This window comes from Neltuma alba, unplaced genomic scaffold (genome assembly GCF_004799145.2).
Source record: "Neltuma alba isolate B1F8T4 unplaced genomic scaffold, ASM479914v2 tig00002636_pilon, whole genome shotgun sequence".
NCBI lineage: Eukaryota > Viridiplantae > Streptophyta > Magnoliopsida > Fabales > Fabaceae > Neltuma > Neltuma alba.
The window spans coordinates 53,032-60,586 of NW_021632946.1; the positions used below are offsets into that span (position 1 = coordinate 53,032).

A 7,555-nucleotide genomic window follows, 5' to 3' on the forward strand; every position below is an offset into this window, starting at 1 on the left:
ATTCAATGGCATGCTCATTTATTGTTTGGCGCTAAAGTCATAATAACCGTTGATAAATCATAAACCGAAAACCTGTTGTTGTGGGGTTTAGTGGATGACGTGTCAAAAGGAGATATTGACACGTGACATTTTCCGGTGTCAATAAATCACAATCTACGGACGGCCGAGGAGAGCTTCCACATGGGAGAACATCAAAGAAGAAAAGCAGCCGGGCAACCGATCGGAACCGAACCAAGTTTGGTAATAATCCTCCATTGGCACACCATGCTGGAACCTCACTTTCCCACTCAAAATAATTAATTATACTCTATTACTGTGCTCTAACCAGAAAGCCTCTGTCCCACCTCAACTGCCTCTCTCCTTTCCCCCGCTCTCTGAGATCTGGGAAGTGGCCATTTTCTCCACTTTCGCTTCCTCTTTTCAAGTTTTTGTATGAGTTTGTGTGGGCTGTACAGTTTTCTTCTTCTTCTGGATCAGTTTTAATCTGGAATCATAAGCAGCGATTATTGCAGCGAGTTGTTCTTTTTCTCCTGCCTTACATGGAGGCCTCCAAGTTCTTTCTATATCAGAGCTCGTGTTTTCAGCAAACAGTTGCTTTGCGTCCCCCTGTCTCTCTCAATAGACACTGTTCTGGGTTATCCCATTAGTTACCTTCTCATTGCTTTGCTATCAATATATGTGGGTCGTCTACAAATCAACCTCCTCCGTTTATTCTTGCTTCAAGTTATCAACTTTCAAAGTCTGTAATTTATTCTCTTATTTATTACAACTGAGGGGGTTGTATTGAGACTCGGTGATTATTCTTATGGGATGGGGCTGTTTCCGTTGTCCATTCTTTTGCTGGTGAAGCTCTTCATCATTAGCTATGCTTTGGGACTAGAAGGATCTAGAGGTAAATATTAAATTTTCAGAATTCTTCATTTAAACTTGTGCACAATCTAAAAGTATTTGATCTGGGTTCGCCATATTTTGTTAATGTTGTTGTAAACTGTGACACTGAGAAGCTAAAGTCCATCTGGATCGTCATATCTTGCATAAGCAAAAATCAGAGCTTGGCAAATAGCTAAGATCGCCAAATGGGGCATCGGATGTCATTTTCTTCTCTCTATTATCTGGTTGCATTGCTCACATAATCTACTTTTAAATAGTGAATTAAAAACAGCGGTTGTTTCTGTGGGTCGGTTTCGGACCCAGGAGCTCACTGTCCATTCATATTCTTTCTGGGCGATGTGCTTTTAGAACCAAAAGATATTGGCTCGAATTGCAGCAATGTGACTGATATTTTCAAACCATGGTTTTCTGAAGTTAATAATTTCCCCCCTATTCAGCATCTATTAATCCAGTGATTTATGGTTCTTTTTGGTTGTTTTTCGCCTTATCGTTATATGATAAGAAGATTCTTGCTATGAAGGCGCTTTTTCCCTGTGAATAGATTGCATATTCCTCCATCAACGGACTTGTTTGACAGCTACTGTAATCCTCGGAATAATGACTCATGACCTGAAATATTCATTTTTTTATGCGGGTGAGGAAGTAGATGGGCTTCATAGATTTAAAGCCATATTTTACTGGAAGTCTGTCATATTTGGCAATTGTGGGGTTTCTGGTAGCTTAGACTTGGTAATTTCTTGATATACTGTATTCTTTTAGGGTTCAGTATATCTCCATCTCCAATATTCTTTCCTGTCATTCCTCCTACCTAGAAAAGAAACTCGGGGGCCTGGTGGTGTCCAGGGAGAGTCACGGGGTTCAGACTCAGATAATGCAACATGGGATGAATTTTGAGCTTTTTGTTTTTTTCGCTTGGTGTCAGTTGTTCATGGTCCTAATCAGTTTCTTCTGCTGTTTTGTGCTTTTCTATTTATCTTCTAGATTTTGCTGTTTCCCATCCCCAGCAACGATGCCAGTGCATTCTTCTCCCAAAAAGTCACGGGGACCGATTGCCCCAAATACACCGGCCGTGCCAAATGGTAATTTCATTCTCATAGAATGTTAATTTATTATAGCATCCTCTGATCCAGAAGCTGGTGTTTTCACCACTCAGGGCCTTTATTGCACCATTCAGTTACATTATCACCTCCCACAACTCAATTGCCAAAGAAAACAACGGGGGCCGAGCCATCTGCATCACCAAGTGCAAGTGCGACAATGTCACCACCTCCATCATTTGAGGTTGTTCCCCCACCCTCAACTGAACCATCTGCATCAGCAAGTACAAGTGCGACAATGTCACCACCTCCATCATTTAAGGTTGTTCCTCGACCCTCAACTGAGCCATCTGCATCACCTAGTAAAAATGCTACAATATTACCACCCGCATCATCTAACGTTGACCCCCCACCCTCTACTGAGCCACCTCCATCACCAAGTACAGGTGCTGCAATATCACCACGTCCACCATACAGCGTTGTTCCTCCACCCTTAACTAAGCCATCTGCACCACCAAGTGCAACAGGATTACCACCTTCATCGCATAAGGTTGTTCCTCCACCCTCAACTTCACAAGGGCTAGTGCCACCACCAGTACGACCAAGTCCACCTCAAAGAATAGAACCTGCTTTGACACCTCCAGTCTCCACACCTGATGTCCCAGGTACATTGTGCATGGCCTTGTATTTTTTTTTTCCAGAAGGGGGCTGGTTAGTCTAGCTTCTAATTGAATTTGACTGATATTTTGCTCTTCTATCGCATATTGAACAGCCCCCATTGCACCACCTTCTGTTGATATGCCTAAACATTCACCAGTTGGCTTGCCAGTTGAACCAGATTTTCCACATAAAAGAAATGCAAATGAGAGTCACCACGTGGAGCCAGTTTCACCAGGCATGTGATGATACATTTGTCATGTCTTGTGATTTCCCTTCTGTCATTTCTGGTATTGACCCTATATGTGCTATTCAATTGCATATTTGAACTGCTCCAGCTGCAACACCTCCTATCAATTTACCCAAAATCTCACCGGGCCGCCCACCAACTGAAGATGGAAGTTTTCCACCCATTATTCACAAAAGTGATGCAAAGAAAGGTCACGCGCCTGAGGCAGCTTTACCAGGCATGTGATGAAAATCTTCTCAAATAATGTGAATTCTTACAAGATGGTTTAAACTCCTTTCCTGTTGTTGTCAGCTTCCGGCCACTGTTGATTTAAAATATGATTTTCTATTGTATTTTAACAGCCCGAGCAGTACCACCTGCCAAATTGCCAAACAGTTCACCAATCAGCCAACCAACTGGACATGGAGGTTTACCTCCTAATATCCATAGTAGGAATACAAGTATGTGACAAAGGTCTTGTTATGTTGTCACAGGAACATTACCAAAGAGCCTGAATTTTCTTTTTTGACTTTTTCCTCATAACAAGATTTTTATTTGCATTGACCTTGGTCTTCTCTTTAATTGCATTTTGAACAGCCTCTCTTGTACCTCCTGCCAGTTTGCCTCAAATTTCACCAGTCAGCCGACCAACCACACATGGAAGTTTACCGCCTAAAGTTCACGAAAGGATTCCAAACAAGGGTCGCACCCCAGGGCCAGTGTCGCCAGGTATGTGATGAAGTCTTGTCAAGTCATCTCTAGAATTCAACCATGTGGTTCTGACTTTCCTCGTTCTCATTGGATTCAGGATCTGTTGCATCCTCCCCAAGAAAAGTGCAACACAACCCACCACTAGTTCACCCTATTTCCCCAAGTTTAACTCCACCTATATTACCTGGTAATTGTTTTGGCCTGTATTACCTGGTAAATTTCAGTACCTTAATTTGTTAAAAGAGAGGAAGAAATGAAATATTTGGATTTCTATTTAGCGGATCACTTCTATTTGTCTTATTGTTGTTCATTCGTTGTATTTATGCAGCACCGGTTGCATCACCATCAAGTGCACTTCCCGTTAACCCACCACCGTCCGTCCACCCAGTTAAACCAGTATTATCTCCATCAGAATTACCAGGTGCAGATTTTAAAATAGAGAATATTTTTCTCTCCCTACTTTTCATTCACTTATTCACACTATTCATTTTGTAAGCATAGTTTCTTCACTTAAAGGATATGGTTTTTTCAGTTGCCTGGCTAAATTGCTTTTCCGTTGAAATTCCAAAATGACAAGTGATTGCATTTCTTTTTTTTTTCCCCATTTCACAAGGTGAGATGGCAGTTGGACATATGAATCCAGATACCTTAACAATTGGATCAAGCTATAGATGATCATGTCTGTTGTTAGTTTTCTTCAATTTTAATTACTATTTTGTTGATATTGCAAAATGAGATTCGGGTGTGTCCCCCATTTCCCATCTCACATCATTATATGCCAGTGAGAAATGTGAATCCAGATACCTCGACAGTTGGATCAAGCTATAGATGATCATGACTGCATAGTTGTGATGTCTTTTGAGTTAACTTCAATTGTCAAATGATTCTACAACAATGAGAAATATGAATCCAGATCCCTCAAATTGCAATACCTTTGCTCAATGCTTGAGTTTATTCACAATTGTCAGCACTAACACTATAATATGATTGATTTTGTTCTCACTACATTAACCTTATCTTTTGTGTCTCGCCACGGTATTATGTCTCATTGTGGTATTATGTCTAGCATTTGTATCTGGTTGCTTTAATTTCTTTATTTAGTTGTGAAATTTAAATGCTATTTTGAGATAATATTGTGATTCATGGACATTTTATTGATGGAAAACTTGTGTTCCAGCACCTGTTGTCTCTCCTTCATCAACTCCTTCCAGAATTATCAATTGGAAAAAGGGTGGAGCACCAGTTGCTGCACCTTTGTATAGACGATCAAAGCCACTTCCAGCTTTAACACATTCCCCAGCCCAAGGTATGCAACACTGGACCTACTTTTCACAAGTTGCATATACCTTTTTTTTTTTTTTGGGTGATAAGAATGGGGCAAAGCCCAAAATACAAAACGGGACCTAAATTACAGAATAAAAATTCTATGAGGGACTCCCAGTCTGACTGCATCCTCATGTAGTATCTCTTGAAGGCTGTTTTACGCGCATATTGTCAATATTTCATTCTGATCCAGATTCGTGTTTGCCATAACATCTGCACTTCTATTACCTTCTCTATAAACGTGCTGGAACTCCAATTGCCATTTGAACATCATCAGTTTCTTGTGATAAAAGATGGCATCCTTCAATATCTCTTTTCTGTTGAATAGCTTCTATCACCTTGGCCGCATCACTTTCCACAATAACTTTCCTGAGTTATTGATACTTTTTGTGCTTTAGCCCCTGCTGCACGTGAGCATCATCACAAAAACATAGTCACCAGTCCTGCTCCAGCATCATCAGATCTAGTCTCTCCTCCCACTTCAGTTAACCAAGGTTTGATGTGATACCTGATCTATCATTTTGCATAATTTACTTACTGTAATTTAGCATAACTCCTCCTTTTTGCTTTCTTACTTATTTTTGGTCATTTTCACTACTTGATATAGGTCAAGCAATGCCTCCTTCATTACTCCCAACAAGTGGACGAAGACATTATGCTCCACCACCAGCGAACCCAGGTACCTTTGCAAATTACAAGTACAAACAATTTCGTTTGCCATTATTCTAGGAGTTAGAGAAGAGAGGTGAAAGGAATTTTAGTTTCTGACACTTTTTCTTCTTGGTTGGAACTTCAGCTACTACATTCTCTTTCCCAACTATGCCACCAAGAAGCCAGGTTTCACATGCTCCATCTCCATTGTTCAAATTTGGCCCTCATCCTGCCAAAAGTAAGAAGGAAAAATTACATCCTTTTGATTAATTGAAAGTTATATTTGAAAATAATGTCTTTTCATTATCATTCGTTTTCCACTTAGCATGATTTATTGTGTTTTCTATTGCAAGTACCATTTCTTTCTCCTGAATCGCCTCCTGGGTCTTCTTCCAAGAGACCTAAGACACCCGTCCAGCCGAAAGTTCAAGCACTTCCACCTCCTCCTCCTAATGAAGGCTAGCACCTTATTTCCTTAATCTCTTTATTTGCCTGTAAAGATTTGTTCATTCTTTTAATTATTGCAAGCCTTATTCATTTTACTGAAATATAGTGTCGCTTTTTCTCCTTCAGATTGTTTATCAACCGTTTGCACTGAGCCCTATACAAATTCTCCCCCTGGAGCACCCTGCAGATGTGTATGGCCCATGCAAGTTGGTCTTCGCCTTGGTGTTTCTCTTTATACCTTCTTCCCTTTGGTTTCAGAATTGGCTTCTGAAATTTCCACTGGGGTTTTCATGAAGCAAAGTCAAGTTCGCATAATGGGAGCTAAATCAGCTGATCAGCAACCAGACGAAACCGATGTCCTAATTGATCTGGTTCCACTTGGGGAAATTTTTGATAACAATACAGCTTTTTTGACCTCTCAGAGATTTTGGCATAAAAAGGTTGCTATAAAAGCTTCCTACTTTGGAGACTATGAAGTGTTATATGTGAGCTATCCAGGTATATACAAATTTGGAATTCCTTGTTTAATCCCCACCCCCCTTACCATTTTGGTGAGAAATCTTATGAATTCCTCTATGTATAGGCTTACCGCCATCGCCTCCTCTACCACCAAGCATGACAATGATAGATGGTGGGCCATATTCTAATGGCAACAATGGAAGGGCAATAAAGCCCATTGGGGTGGACATACCAAAAAGACAGCATAGAAATCGACTTAGTGGCGGTGTGATTGCCATTATTTCACTTTCAGCATTTGTAGCTGTTCTTTTATGTTCTGCTGCCGCATGGGTCTTGTTGTTCAAGCGCAGAGATCATGTATCTCAAACAGCATCAACTCCGCGGACTTTGCCACCTTCTCTTTCGAAAACCCCAGGTAATGCAACTGCTGACATCTTAAAAACAAATGAACTTGCGCATTTTGTCCTGTCAACTGCTTGGGATGAGCAAAAGCTTTTGTTTAAGTGGTCAATTATTGAGTACAACACTATTTACAAACTGAAACTAGCTTATTGGTTCTTATCTTATAGAACAAGGAAAACAAGGATGGAACCTTAGCCGGAAGAAAAAGGTTCAACTGCACTTATTCAAATCAGTTGGATGGATCATTTTTCTATCATCATATTTTTAAGCTATAACTAATATCACATTTTTTTAAGTTATAATTGAAGTTGGTTAGTTATGGATGTTGCCATATTACACAACTGCAGTAACGTTTTGATTGATCAATCTTCTGCCACTAGCTTAAGAAACAAAAATTATGAATTCACAGGCACTGTTGGGTCAGTGACTGGAGGTGGGCCAGTTTCTGCATCTTCATCATTTCGATCTAGCATTGCAGCTTATAAAGGTTCTGCCAAGAATTTCAGCATGAGTGACATTGAGAGAGACTAATAAGTTTCATACTTCAAGAATACTTGGAGAAGGTGGTTTTGGGCGTCGTGTTTATAGTGGTATACTCTTGATGATGGGACAAAAGTGGCAGTCAAGGTTCTAAAGAGGGAGGATCATCATGGTGATCGTGAATTCCTAGCTGAAGTTGAGATGCTAGCCGTTTGCACCATAGAAATTTGGTCAAGTTGATAGGCATATGCACAGAGGAGACATTCCG

General features: G+C 40.4%; 1 pseudogene; it reads left to right on the plus strand.

Moving 5' to 3' along the window:
- Window positions 1-243: 243 nt before the first annotated feature.
- Window positions 244-7,547, plus strand: LOC114734445 (proline-rich extensin-like protein EPR1; annotated as a pseudogene).
- Window positions 7,548-7,555: the final 8 nt, after the last annotated feature.